The following is a 10922-nucleotide window of genomic DNA, read 5'->3' as shown; positions in this document are numbered from 1 at the left end:
TGCAAAAGAAAGCTCACGGCCGCGACATATATTTACCACGTTTTATTATTTTGCACGTTTGCGGTAAGTTTTAGCTCGTTGGTCATTATTCACGCGTGTAGCGGCGGGGAAAGCAAAGTACGATCGTCTTTGTAGTGGAGCTGGGAGGGGCAAGCATAAGGGACGAAGACGGGGGTAACATGTCGGATGCGATCATACCAGCACTAAAGCACCGGATCCCATCAGAACTCCGAAGTTAAGCGTGCTTGGGCGAGAGTAGTACTAGGATGGGTGACCTCCTGGGAAGTCCTCGTGTTGCATTCCCTTTTTAAAATTTTTTTGCGCGGCGTGCAAAAGAAAGCTCACGGCCGCGACATATATTTACCACGTTTTATTATTTTGCACGTTTGCGGTAAGTTTTAGCTCGTTGGTCATTATTCACGCGTGTAGCGGCGGGGAAAGCAAAGTACGATCGTCTTTGTAGTGGAGCTGGGAGGGGCAAGCATAAGGGACGAAGACGGGGGTAACATGTCGGATGCGATCATACCAGCACTAAAGCACCGGATCCCATCAGAACTCCGAAGTTAAGCGTGCTTGGGCGAGAGTAGTACTAGGATGGGTGACCTCCTGGGAAGTCCTCGTGTTGCATTCCCTTTTTAAAATTTTTTTGCGCGGCGTGCAAAAGAAAGCTCACGGCCGCGACATATATTTACCACGTTTTATTATTTTGCACGTTTGCGGTAAGTTTTAGCTCGTTGGTCATTATTCACGCGTGTAGCGGCGGGGAAAGCAAAGTACGATCGTCTTTGTAGTGGAGCTGGGAGGGGCAAGCATAAGGGACGAAGACGGGGGTAACATGTCGGATGCGATCATACCAGCACTAAAGCACCGGATCCCATCAGAACTCCGAAGTTAAGCGTGCTTGGGCGAGAGTAGTACTAGGATGGGTGACCTCCTGGGAAGTCCTCGTGTTGCATTCCCTTTTTAAAATTTTTTTGCGCGGCGTGCAAAAGAAAGCTCACGGCCGCGACATATATTTACCACGTTTTATTATTTTGCACGTTTGCGGTAAGTTTTAGCTCGTTGGTCATTATTCACGCGTGTAGCGGCGGGGAAAGCAAAGTACGATCGTCTTTGTAGTGGAGCTGGGAGGGGCAAGCATAAGGGACGAAGACGGGGGTAACATGTCGGATGCGATCATACCAGCACTAAAGCACCGGATCCCATCAGAACTCCGAAGTTAAGCGTGCTTGGGCGAGAGTAGTACTAGGATGGGTGACCTCCTGGGAAGTCCTCGTGTTGCATTCCCTTTTTAAAATTTTTTTGCGCGGCGTGCAAAAGAAAGCTCACGGCCGCGACATATATTTACCACGTTTTATTATTTTGCACGTTTGCGGTAAGTTTTAGCTCGTTGGTCATTATTCACGCGTGTAGCGGCGGGGAAAGCAAAGTACGATCGTCTTTGTAGTGGAGCTGGGAGGGGCAAGCATAAGGGACGAAGACGGGGGTAACATGTCGGATGCGATCATACCAGCACTAAAGCACCGGATCCCATCAGAACTCCGAAGTTAAGCGTGCTTGGGCGAGAGTAGTACTAGGATGGGTGACCTCCTGGGAAGTCCTCGTGTTGCATTCCCTTTTTAAAATTTTTTTGCGCGGCGTGCAAAAGAAAGCTCACGGCCGCGACATATATTTACCACGTTTTATTATTTTGCACGTTTGCGGTAAGTTTTAGCTCGTTGGTCATTATTCACGCGTGTAGCGGCGGGGAAAGCAAAGTACGATCGTCTTTGTAGTGGAGCTGGGAGGGGCAAGCATAAGGGACGAAGACGGGGGTAACATGTCGGATGCGATCATACCAGCACTAAAGCACCGGATCCCATCAGAACTCCGAAGTTAAGCGTGCTTGGGCGAGAGTAGTACTAGGATGGGTGACCTCCTGGGAAGTCCTCGTGTTGCATTCCCTTTTTAAAATTTTTTTGCGCGGCGTGCAAAAGAAAGCTCACGGCCGCGACATATATTTACCACGTTTTATTATTTTGCACGTTTGCGGTAAGTTTTAGCTCGTTGGTCATTATTCACGCGTGTAGCGGCGGGGAAAGCAAAGTACGATCGTCTTTGTAGTGGAGCTGGGAGGGGCAAGCATAAGGGACGAAGACGGGGGTAACATGTCGGATGCGATCATACCAGCACTAAAGCACCGGATCCCATCAGAACTCCGAAGTTAAGCGTGCTTGGGCGAGAGTAGTACTAGGATGGGTGACCTCCTGGGAAGTCCTCGTGTTGCATTCCCTTTTTAAAATTTTTTTGCGCGGCGTGCAAAAGAAAGCTCACGGCCGCGACATATATTTACCACGTTTTATTATTTTGCACGTTTGCGGTAAGTTTTAGCTCGTTGGTCATTATTCACGCGTGTAGCGGCGGGGAAAGCAAAGTACGATCGTCTTTGTAGTGGAGCTGGGAGGGGCAAGCATAAGGGACGAAGACGGGGGTAACATGTCGGATGCGATCATACCAGCACTAAAGCACCGGATCCCATCAGAACTCCGAAGTTAAGCGTGCTTGGGCGAGAGTAGTACTAGGATGGGTGACCTCCTGGGAAGTCCTCGTGTTGCATTCCCTTTTTAAAATTTTTTTGCGCGGCGTGCAAAAGAAAGCTCACGGCCGCGACATATATTTACCACGTTTTATTATTTTGCACGTTTGCGGTAAGTTTTAGCTCGTTGGTCATTATTCACGCGTGTAGCGGCGGGGAAAGCAAAGTACGATCGTCTTTGTAGTGGAGCTGGGAGGGGCAAGCATAAGGGACGAAGACGGGGGTAACATGTCGGATGCGATCATACCAGCACTAAAGCACCGGATCCCATCAGAACTCCGAAGTTAAGCGTGCTTGGGCGAGAGTAGTACTAGGATGGGTGACCTCCTGGGAAGTCCTCGTGTTGCATTCCCTTTTTAAAATTTTTTTGCGCGGCGTGCAAAAGAAAGCTCACGGCCGCGACATATATTTACCACGTTTTATTATTTTGCACGTTTGCGGTAAGTTTTAGCTCGTTGGTCATTATTCACGCGTGTAGCGGCGGGGAAAGCAAAGTACGATCGTCTTTGTAGTGGAGCTGGGAGGGGCAAGCATAAGGGACGAAGACGGGGGTAACATGTCGGATGCGATCATACCAGCACTAAAGCACCGGATCCCATCAGAACTCCGAAGTTAAGCGTGCTTGGGCTGAGAGTAGTACTAGGATGGGTGACCTCCTGGGAAGTCCTCGTGTTGCATTCCCTTTTTAAAATTTTTTTGCGCGGCGTGCAAAAGAAAGCTCACGGCCGCGACATATATTTACCACGTTTTATTATTTTGCACGTTTGCGGTAAGTTTTAGCTCGTTGGTCATTATTCACGCGTGTAGCGGCGGGGAAAGCAAAGTACGATCGTCTTTGTAGTGGAGCTGGGAGGGGCAAGCATAAGGGACGAAGACGGGGGTAACATGTCGGATGCGATCATACCAGCACTAAAGCACCGGATCCCATCAGAACTCCGAAGTTAAGCGTGCTTGGGCGAGAGTAGTACTAGGATGGGTGACCTCCTGGGAAGTCCTCGTGTTGCATTCCCTTTTTAAAATTTTTTTGCGCGGCGTGCAAAAGAAAGCTCACGGCCGCGACATATATTTACCACGTTTTATTATTTTGCACGTTTGCGGTAAGTTTTAGCTCGTTGGTCATTATTCACGCGTGTAGCGGCGGGGAAAGCAAAGTACGATCGTCTTTGTAGTGGAGCTGGGAGGGGCAAGCATAAGGGACGAAGACGGGGGTAACATGTCGGATGCGATCATACCAGCACTAAAGCACCGGATCCCATCAGAACTCCGAAGTTAAGCGTGCTTGGGCGAGAGTAGTACTAGGATGGGTGACCTCCTGGGAAGTCCTCGTGTTGCATTCCCTTTTTAAAATTTTTTTGCGCGGCGTGCAAAAGAAAGCTCACGGCCGCGACATATATTTACCACGTTTTATTATTTTGCACGTTTGCGGTAAGTTTTAGCTCGTTGGTCATTATTCACGCGTGTAGCGGCGGGGAAAGCAAAGTACGATCGTCTTTGTAGTGGAGCTGGGAGGGGCAAGCATAAGGGACGAAGACGGGGGTAACATGTCGGATGCGATCATACCAGCACTAAAGCACCGGATCCCATCAGAACTCCGAAGTTAAGCGTGCTTGGGCGAGAGTAGTACTAGGATGGGTGACCTCCTGGGAAGTCCTCGTGTTGCATTCCCTTTTTAAAATTTTTTTGCGCGGCGTGCAAAAGAAAGCTCACGGCCGCGACATATATTTACCACGTTTTATTATTTTGCACGTTTGCGGTAAGTTTTAGCTCGTTGGTCATTATTCACGCGTGTAGCGGCGGGGAAAGCAAAGTACGATCGTCTTTGTAGTGGAGCTGGGAGGGGCAAGCATAAGGGACGAAGACGGGGGTAACATGTCGGATGCGATCATACCAGCACTAAAGCACCGGATCCCATCAGAACTCCGAAGTTAAGCGTGCTTGGGCGAGAGTAGTACTAGGATGGGTGACCTCCTGGGAAGTCCTCGTGTTGCATTCCCTTTTTAAAATTTTTTTGCGCGGCGTGCAAAAGAAAGCTCACGGCCGCGACATATATTTACCACGTTTTATTATTTTGCACGTTTGCGGTAAGTTTTAGCTCGTTGGTCATTATTCACGCGTGTAGCGGCGGGGAAAGCAAAGTACGATCGTCTTTGTAGTGGAGCTGGGAGGGGCAAGCATAAGGGACGAAGACGGGGGTAACATGTCGGATGCGATCATACCAGCACTAAAGCACCGGATCCCATCAGAACTCCGAAGTTAAGCGTGCTTGGGCGAGAGTAGTACTAGGATGGGTGACCTCCTGGGAAGTCCTCGTGTTGCATTCCCTTTTTAAAATTTTTTTGCGCGGCGTGCAAAAGAAAGCTCACGGCCGCGACATATATTTACCACGTTTTATTATTTTGCACGTTTGCGGTAAGTTTTAGCTCGTTGGTCATTATTCACGCGTGTAGCGGCGGGGAAAGCAAAGTACGATCGTCTTTGTAGTGGAGCTGGGAGGGGCAAGCATAAGGGACGAAGACGGGGGTAACATGTCGGATGCGATCATACCAGCACTAAAGCACCGGATCCCATCAGAACTCCGAAGTTAAGCGTGCTTGGGCGAGAGTAGTACTAGGATGGGTGACCTCCTGGGAAGTCCTCGTGTTGCATTCCCTTTTTAAAATTTTTTTGCGCGGCGTGCAAAAGAAAGCTCACGGCCGCGACATATATTTACCACGTTTTATTATTTTGCACGTTTGCGGTAAGTTTTAGCTCGTTGGTCATTATTCACGCGTGTAGCGGCGGGGAAAGCAAAGTACGATCGTCTTTGTAGTGGAGCTGGGAGGGGCAAGCATAAGGGACGAAGACGGGGGTAACATGTCGGATGCGATCATACCAGCACTAAAGCACCGGATCCCATCAGAACTCCGAAGTTAAGCGTGCTTGGGCGAGAGTAGTACTAGGATGGGTGACCTCCTGGGAAGTCCTCGTGTTGCATTCCCTTTTTAAAATTTTTTTGCGCGGCGTGCAAAAGAAAGCTCACGGCCGCGACATATATTTACCACGTTTTATTATTTTGCACGTTTGCGGTAAGTTTTAGCTCGTTGGTCATTATTCACGCGTGTAGCGGCGGGGAAAGCAAAGTACGATCGTCTTTGTAGTGGAGCTGGGAGGGGCAAGCATAAGGGACGAAGACGGGGGTAACATGTCGGATGCGATCATACCAGCACTAAAGCACCGGATCCCATCAGAACTCCGAAGTTAAGCGTGCTTGGGCGAGAGTAGTACTAGGATGGGTGACCTCCTGGGAAGTCCTCGTGTTGCATTCCCTTTTTAAAATTTTTTTGCGCGGCGTGCAAAAGAAAGCTCACGGCCGCGACATATATTTACCACGTTTTATTATTTTGCACGTTTGCGGTAAGTTTTAGCTCGTTGGTCATTATTCACGCGTGTAGCGGCGGGGAAAGCAAAGTACGATCGTCTTTGTAGTGGAGCTGGGAGGGGCAAGCATAAGGGACGAAGACGGGGGTAACATGTCGGATGCGATCATACCAGCACTAAAGCACCGGATCCCATCAGAACTCCGAAGTTAAGCGTGCTTGGGCGAGAGTAGTACTAGGATGGGTGACCTCCTGGGAAGTCCTCGTGTTGCATTCCCTTTTTAAAATTTTTTTGCGCGGCGTGCAAAAGAAAGCTCACGGCCGCGACATATATTTACCACGTTTTATTATTTTGCACGTTTGCGGTAAGTTTTAGCTCGTTGGTCATTATTCACGCGTGTAGCGGCGGGGAAAGCAAAGTACGATCGTCTTTGTAGTGGAGCTGGGAGGGGCAAGCATAAGGGACGAAGACGGGGGTAACATGTCGGATGCGATCATACCAGCACTAAAGCACCGGATCCCATCAGAACTCCGAAGTTAAGCGTGCTTGGGCGAGAGTAGTACTAGGATGGGTGACCTCCTGGGAAGTCCTCGTGTTGCATTCCCTTTTTAAAATTTTTTTGCGCGGCGTGCAAAAGAAAGCTCACGGCCGCGACATATATTTACCACGTTTTATTATTTTGCACGTTTGCGGTAAGTTTTAGCTCGTTGGTCATTATTCACGCGTGTAGCGGCGGGGAAAGCAAAGTACGATCGTCTTTGTAGTGGAGCTGGGAGGGGCAAGCATAAGGGACGAAGACGGGGGTAACATGTCGGATGCGATCATACCAGCACTAAAGCACCGGATCCCATCAGAACTCCGAAGTTAAGCGTGCTTGGGCGAGAGTAGTACTAGGATGGGTGACCTCCTGGGAAGTCCTCGTGTTGCATTCCCTTTTTAAAATTTTTTTGCGCGGCGTGCAAAAGAAAGCTCACGGCCGCGACATATATTTACCACGTTTTATTATTTTGCACGTTTGCGGTAAGTTTTAGCTCGTTGGTCATTATTCACGCGTGTAGCGGCGGGGAAAGCAAAGTACGATCGTCTTTGTAGTGGAGCTGGGAGGGGCAAGCATAAGGGACGAAGACGGGGGTAACATGTCGGATGCGATCATACCAGCACTAAAGCACCGGATCCCATCAGAACTCCGAAGTTAAGCGTGCTTGGGCGAGAGTAGTACTAGGATGGGTGACCTCCTGGGAAGTCCTCGTGTTGCATTCCCTTTTTAAAATTTTTTTGCGCGGCGTGCAAAAGAAAGCTCACGGCCGCGACATATATTTACCACGTTTTATTATTTTGCACGTTTGCGGTAAGTTTTAGCTCGTTGGTCATTATTCACGCGTGTAGCGGCGGGGAAAGCAAAGTACGATCGTCTTTGTAGTGGAGCTGGGAGGGGCAAGCATAAGGGACGAAGACGGGGGTAACATGTCGGATGCGATCATACCAGCACTAAAGCACCGGATCCCATCAGAACTCCGAAGTTAAGCGTGCTTGGGCGAGAGTAGTACTAGGATGGGTGACCTCCTGGGAAGTCCTCGTGTTGCATTCCCTTTTTAAAATTTTTTTGCGCGGCGTGCAAAAGAAAGCTCACGGCCGCGACATATATTTACCACGTTTTATTATTTTGCACGTTTGCGGTAAGTTTTAGCTCGTTGGTCATTATTCACGCGTGTAGCGGCGGGGAAAGCAAAGTACGATCGTCTTTGTAGTGGAGCTGGGAGGGGCAAGCATAAGGGACGAAGACGGGGGTAACATGTCGGATGCGATCATACCAGCACTAAAGCACCGGATCCCATCAGAACTCCGAAGTTAAGCGTGCTTGGGCGAGAGTAGTACTAGGATGGGTGACCTCCTGGGAAGTCCTCGTGTTGCATTCCCTTTTTAAAATTTTTTTGCGCGGCGTGCAAAAGAAAGCTCACGGCCGCGACATATATTTACCACGTTTTATTATTTTGCACGTTTGCGGTAAGTTTTAGCTCGTTGGTCATTATTCACGCGTGTAGCGGCGGGGAAAGCAAAGTACGATCGTCTTTGTAGTGGAGCTGGGAGGGGCAAGCATAAGGGACGAAGACGGGGGTAACATGTCGGATGCGATCATACCAGCACTAAAGCACCGGATCCCATCAGAACTCCGAAGTTAAGCGTGCTTGGGCGAGAGTAGTACTAGGATGGGTGACCTCCTGGGAAGTCCTCGTGTTGCATTCCCTTTTTAAAATTTTTTTGCGCGGCGTGCAAAAGAAAGCTCACGGCCGCGACATATATTTACCACGTTTTATTATTTTGCACGTTTGCGGTAAGTTTTAGCTCGTTGGTCATTATTCACGCGTGTAGCGGCGGGGAAAGCAAAGTACGATCGTCTTTGTAGTGGAGCTGGGAGGGGCAAGCATAAGGGACGAAGACGGGGGTAACATGTCGGATGCGATCATACCAGCACTAAAGCACCGGATCCCATCAGAACTCCGAAGTTAAGCGTGCTTGGGCGAGAGTAGTACTAGGATGGGTGACCTCCTGGGAAGTCCTCGTGTTGCATTCCCTTTTTTTAAAATTTTTTTGCGCGGCGTGCAAAAGAAAGCTCACGGCCGCGACATATATTTACCACGTTTTATTATTTTGCACGTTTGCGGTAAGTTTTAGCTCGTTGGTCATTATTCACGCGTGTAGCGGCGGGGAAAGCAAAGTACGATCGTCTTTGTAGTGGAGCTGGGAGGGGCAAGCATAAGGGACGAAGACGGGGGTAACATGTCGGATGCGATCATACCAGCACTAAAGCACCGGATCCCATCAGAACTCCGAAGTTAAGCGTGCTTGGGCGAGAGTAGTACTAGGATGGGTGACCTCCTGGGAAGTCCTCGTGTTGCATTCCCTTTTTAAAATTTTTTTGCGCGGCGTGCAAAAGAAAGCTCACGGCCGCGACATATATTTACCACGTTTTATTATTTTGCACGTTTGCGGTAAGTTTTAGCTCGTTGGTCATTATTCACGCGTGTAGCGGCGGGGAAAGCAAAGTACGATCGTCTTTGTAGTGGAGCTGGGAGGGGCAAGCATAAGGGACGAAGACGGGGGTAACATGTCGGATGCGATCATACCAGCACTAAAGCACCGGATCCCATCAGAACTCCGAAGTTAAGCGTGCTTGGGCGAGAGTAGTACTAGGATGGGTGACCTCCTGGGAAGTCCTCGTGTTGCATTCCCTTTTTAAAATTTTTTTGCGCGGCGTGCAAAAGAAAGCTCACGGCCGCGACATATATTTACCACGTTTTATTATTTTGCACGTTTGCGGTAAGTTTTAGCTCGTTGGTCATTATTCACGCGTGTAGCGGCGGGGAAAGCAAAGTACGATCGTCTTTGTAGTGGAGCTGGGAGGGGCAAGCATAAGGGACGAAGACGGGGGTAACATGTCGGATGCGATCATACCAGCACTAAAGCACCGGATCCCATCAGAACTCCGAAGTTAAGCGTGCTTGGGCGAGAGTAGTACTAGGATGGGTGACCTCCTGGGAAGTCCTCGTGTTGCATTCCCTTTTTAAAATTTTTTTGCGCGGCGTGCAAAAGAAAGCTCACGGCCGCGACATATATTTACCACGTTTTATTATTTTGCACGTTTGCGGTAAGTTTTAGCTCGTTGGTCATTATTCACGCGTGTAGCGGCGGGGAAAGCAAAGTACGATCGTCTTTGTAGTGGAGCTGGGAGGGGCAAGCATAAGGGACGAAGACGGGGGTAACATGTCGGATGCGATCATACCAGCACTAAAGCACCGGATCCCATCAGAACTCCGAAGTTAAGCGTGCTTGGGCGAGAGTAGTACTAGGATGGGTGACCTCCTGGGAAGTCCTCGTGTTGCATTCCCTTTTTAAAATTTTTTTGCGCGGCGTGCAAAAGAAAGCTCACGGCCGCGACATATATTTACCACGTTTTATTATTTTGCACGTTTGCGGTAAGTTTTAGCTCGTTGGTCATTATTCACGCGTGTAGCGGCGGGGAAAGCAAAGTACGATCGTCTTTGTAGTGGAGCTGGGAGGGGCAAGCATAAGGGACGAAGACGGGGGTAACATGTCGGATGCGATCATACCAGCACTAAAGCACCGGATCCCATCAGAACTCCGAAGTTAAGCGTGCTTGGGCGAGAGTAGTACTAGGATGGGTGACCTCCTGGGAAGTCCTCGTGTTGCATTCCCTTTTTAAAATTTTTTTGCGCGGCGTGCAAAAGAAAGCTCACGGCCGCGACATATATTTACCACGTTTTATTATTTTGCACGTTTGCGGTAAGTTTTAGCTCGTTGGTCATTATTCACGCGTGTAGCGGCGGGGAAAGCAAAGTACGATCGTCTTTGTAGTGGAGCTGGGAGGGGCAAGCATAAGGGACGAAGACGGGGGTAACATGTCGGATGCGATCATACCAGCACTAAAGCACCGGATCCCATCAGAACTCCGAAGTTAAGCGTGCTTGGGCGAGAGTAGTACTAGGATGGGTGACCTCCTGGGAAGTCCTCGTGTTGCATTCCCTTTTTAAAATTTTTTTGCGCGGCGTGCAAAAGAAAGCTCACGGCCGCGACATATATTTACCACGTTTTATTATTTTGCACGTTTGCGGTAAGTTTTAGCTCGTTGGTCATTATTCACGCGTGTAGCGGCGGGGAAAGCAAAGTACGATCGTCTTTGTAGTGGAGCTGGGAGGGGCAAGCATAAGGGACGAAGACGGGGGTAACATGTCGGATGCGATCATACCAGCACTAAAGCACCGGATCCCATCAGAACTCCGAAGTTAAGCGTGCTTGGGCGAGAGTAGTACTAGGATGGGTGACCTCCTGGGAAGTCCTCGTGTTGCATTCCCTTTTTAAAATTTTTTTGCGCGGCGTGCAAAAGAAAGCTCACGGCCGCGACATATATTTACCACGTTTTATTATTTTGCACGTTTGCGGTAAGTTTTAGCTCGTTGGTCATTATTCACGC

The 10922-nt window shown here is 49.3% G+C and overlaps 33 non-coding genes across 33 annotated transcripts; all 33 read left to right on the top strand.

Moving 5' to 3' along the window:
• Nucleotides 1-184: 184 nt before the first annotated feature.
• LOC147955229 (5S ribosomal RNA) lies at nt 185-303 on the top strand. Its single transcript, XR_015613175.1, has one exon. It is a non-coding gene; the product is annotated as a 5S ribosomal RNA (ribosomal RNA).
• A 209-nt stretch (nt 304-512) lies between these two features.
• On the top strand, nt 513-631 carry LOC147955228 (5S ribosomal RNA). The gene has a single exon (XR_015613173.1). It is a non-coding gene; the product is annotated as a 5S ribosomal RNA (ribosomal RNA).
• A 209-nt stretch (nt 632-840) lies between these two features.
• On the top strand, nt 841-959 carry LOC147955227 (5S ribosomal RNA). The gene has a single exon (XR_015613172.1). It is a non-coding gene; the product is annotated as a 5S ribosomal RNA (ribosomal RNA).
• Nucleotides 960-1168: 209 nt separating this feature from the next.
• On the top strand, nt 1169-1287 carry LOC147955226 (5S ribosomal RNA). Its single transcript, XR_015613171.1, has one exon. It is a non-coding gene; the product is annotated as a 5S ribosomal RNA (ribosomal RNA).
• A 209-nt stretch (nt 1288-1496) lies between these two features.
• Nucleotides 1497-1615, top strand: LOC147955225 (5S ribosomal RNA). Its single transcript, XR_015613170.1, has one exon. It is a non-coding gene; the product is annotated as a 5S ribosomal RNA (ribosomal RNA).
• A 209-nt stretch (nt 1616-1824) lies between these two features.
• Nucleotides 1825-1943, top strand: LOC147955224 (5S ribosomal RNA). Its single transcript, XR_015613169.1, has one exon. It is a non-coding gene; the product is annotated as a 5S ribosomal RNA (ribosomal RNA).
• Nucleotides 1944-2152: 209 nt separating this feature from the next.
• On the top strand, nt 2153-2271 carry LOC147955223 (5S ribosomal RNA). The gene has a single exon (XR_015613168.1). It is a non-coding gene; the product is annotated as a 5S ribosomal RNA (ribosomal RNA).
• A 209-nt stretch (nt 2272-2480) lies between these two features.
• Nucleotides 2481-2599, top strand: LOC147955222 (5S ribosomal RNA). Its single transcript, XR_015613167.1, has one exon. It is a non-coding gene; the product is annotated as a 5S ribosomal RNA (ribosomal RNA).
• Nucleotides 2600-2808: 209 nt separating this feature from the next.
• Nucleotides 2809-2927, top strand: LOC147955221 (5S ribosomal RNA). The gene has a single exon (XR_015613166.1). It is a non-coding gene; the product is annotated as a 5S ribosomal RNA (ribosomal RNA).
• Nucleotides 2928-3136: 209 nt separating this feature from the next.
• LOC147955220 (5S ribosomal RNA) lies at nt 3137-3256 on the top strand. Its single transcript, XR_015612962.1, has one exon. It is a non-coding gene; the product is annotated as a 5S ribosomal RNA (ribosomal RNA).
• Nucleotides 3257-3465: 209 nt separating this feature from the next.
• On the top strand, nt 3466-3584 carry LOC147955219 (5S ribosomal RNA). Its single transcript, XR_015613165.1, has one exon. It is a non-coding gene; the product is annotated as a 5S ribosomal RNA (ribosomal RNA).
• A 209-nt stretch (nt 3585-3793) lies between these two features.
• Nucleotides 3794-3912, top strand: LOC147955218 (5S ribosomal RNA). The gene has a single exon (XR_015613164.1). It is a non-coding gene; the product is annotated as a 5S ribosomal RNA (ribosomal RNA).
• A 209-nt stretch (nt 3913-4121) lies between these two features.
• On the top strand, nt 4122-4240 carry LOC147955217 (5S ribosomal RNA). The gene has a single exon (XR_015613162.1). It is a non-coding gene; the product is annotated as a 5S ribosomal RNA (ribosomal RNA).
• Nucleotides 4241-4449: 209 nt separating this feature from the next.
• On the top strand, nt 4450-4568 carry LOC147955216 (5S ribosomal RNA). The gene has a single exon (XR_015613161.1). It is a non-coding gene; the product is annotated as a 5S ribosomal RNA (ribosomal RNA).
• Nucleotides 4569-4777: 209 nt separating this feature from the next.
• LOC147955215 (5S ribosomal RNA) lies at nt 4778-4896 on the top strand. The gene has a single exon (XR_015613160.1). It is a non-coding gene; the product is annotated as a 5S ribosomal RNA (ribosomal RNA).
• Nucleotides 4897-5105: 209 nt separating this feature from the next.
• LOC147955214 (5S ribosomal RNA) lies at nt 5106-5224 on the top strand. The gene has a single exon (XR_015613159.1). It is a non-coding gene; the product is annotated as a 5S ribosomal RNA (ribosomal RNA).
• Nucleotides 5225-5433: 209 nt separating this feature from the next.
• On the top strand, nt 5434-5552 carry LOC147955213 (5S ribosomal RNA). The gene has a single exon (XR_015613158.1). It is a non-coding gene; the product is annotated as a 5S ribosomal RNA (ribosomal RNA).
• Nucleotides 5553-5761: 209 nt separating this feature from the next.
• LOC147955212 (5S ribosomal RNA) lies at nt 5762-5880 on the top strand. Its single transcript, XR_015613157.1, has one exon. It is a non-coding gene; the product is annotated as a 5S ribosomal RNA (ribosomal RNA).
• Nucleotides 5881-6089: 209 nt separating this feature from the next.
• On the top strand, nt 6090-6208 carry LOC147955211 (5S ribosomal RNA). The gene has a single exon (XR_015613156.1). It is a non-coding gene; the product is annotated as a 5S ribosomal RNA (ribosomal RNA).
• A 209-nt stretch (nt 6209-6417) lies between these two features.
• Nucleotides 6418-6536, top strand: LOC147955210 (5S ribosomal RNA). Its single transcript, XR_015613155.1, has one exon. It is a non-coding gene; the product is annotated as a 5S ribosomal RNA (ribosomal RNA).
• A 209-nt stretch (nt 6537-6745) lies between these two features.
• LOC147955209 (5S ribosomal RNA) lies at nt 6746-6864 on the top strand. Its single transcript, XR_015613154.1, has one exon. It is a non-coding gene; the product is annotated as a 5S ribosomal RNA (ribosomal RNA).
• A 209-nt stretch (nt 6865-7073) lies between these two features.
• On the top strand, nt 7074-7192 carry LOC147955208 (5S ribosomal RNA). Its single transcript, XR_015613153.1, has one exon. It is a non-coding gene; the product is annotated as a 5S ribosomal RNA (ribosomal RNA).
• Nucleotides 7193-7401: 209 nt separating this feature from the next.
• On the top strand, nt 7402-7520 carry LOC147955207 (5S ribosomal RNA). Its single transcript, XR_015613151.1, has one exon. It is a non-coding gene; the product is annotated as a 5S ribosomal RNA (ribosomal RNA).
• Nucleotides 7521-7729: 209 nt separating this feature from the next.
• LOC147955206 (5S ribosomal RNA) lies at nt 7730-7848 on the top strand. Its single transcript, XR_015613150.1, has one exon. It is a non-coding gene; the product is annotated as a 5S ribosomal RNA (ribosomal RNA).
• Nucleotides 7849-8057: 209 nt separating this feature from the next.
• LOC147955205 (5S ribosomal RNA) lies at nt 8058-8176 on the top strand. The gene has a single exon (XR_015613149.1). It is a non-coding gene; the product is annotated as a 5S ribosomal RNA (ribosomal RNA).
• A 209-nt stretch (nt 8177-8385) lies between these two features.
• LOC147955204 (5S ribosomal RNA) lies at nt 8386-8504 on the top strand. The gene has a single exon (XR_015613148.1). It is a non-coding gene; the product is annotated as a 5S ribosomal RNA (ribosomal RNA).
• Nucleotides 8505-8715: 211 nt separating this feature from the next.
• Nucleotides 8716-8834, top strand: LOC147955203 (5S ribosomal RNA). Its single transcript, XR_015613147.1, has one exon. It is a non-coding gene; the product is annotated as a 5S ribosomal RNA (ribosomal RNA).
• A 209-nt stretch (nt 8835-9043) lies between these two features.
• Nucleotides 9044-9162, top strand: LOC147955202 (5S ribosomal RNA). Its single transcript, XR_015613146.1, has one exon. It is a non-coding gene; the product is annotated as a 5S ribosomal RNA (ribosomal RNA).
• A 209-nt stretch (nt 9163-9371) lies between these two features.
• Nucleotides 9372-9490, top strand: LOC147955201 (5S ribosomal RNA). Its single transcript, XR_015613145.1, has one exon. It is a non-coding gene; the product is annotated as a 5S ribosomal RNA (ribosomal RNA).
• Nucleotides 9491-9699: 209 nt separating this feature from the next.
• Nucleotides 9700-9818, top strand: LOC147955200 (5S ribosomal RNA). Its single transcript, XR_015613144.1, has one exon. It is a non-coding gene; the product is annotated as a 5S ribosomal RNA (ribosomal RNA).
• A 209-nt stretch (nt 9819-10027) lies between these two features.
• LOC147955199 (5S ribosomal RNA) lies at nt 10028-10146 on the top strand. Its single transcript, XR_015613143.1, has one exon. It is a non-coding gene; the product is annotated as a 5S ribosomal RNA (ribosomal RNA).
• A 209-nt stretch (nt 10147-10355) lies between these two features.
• LOC147955198 (5S ribosomal RNA) lies at nt 10356-10474 on the top strand. Its single transcript, XR_015613142.1, has one exon. It is a non-coding gene; the product is annotated as a 5S ribosomal RNA (ribosomal RNA).
• A 209-nt stretch (nt 10475-10683) lies between these two features.
• LOC147955197 (5S ribosomal RNA) lies at nt 10684-10802 on the top strand. The gene has a single exon (XR_015613140.1). It is a non-coding gene; the product is annotated as a 5S ribosomal RNA (ribosomal RNA).
• The last annotated feature ends 120 nt before the right edge of the window (nt 10803-10922 follow it).

This window comes from Triticum urartu, unplaced genomic scaffold (genome assembly GCF_056163025.1).
Source record: "Triticum urartu cultivar PI428250 unplaced genomic scaffold, HENAU_Tu73 scaffold1, whole genome shotgun sequence".
Classification (NCBI taxonomy): domain Eukaryota; kingdom Viridiplantae; phylum Streptophyta; class Magnoliopsida; order Poales; family Poaceae; genus Triticum; species Triticum urartu.
The sequence above is the reverse complement of the archived record's forward strand: the minus strand, read 5'-3'. Positions and strand labels throughout refer to the sequence as shown.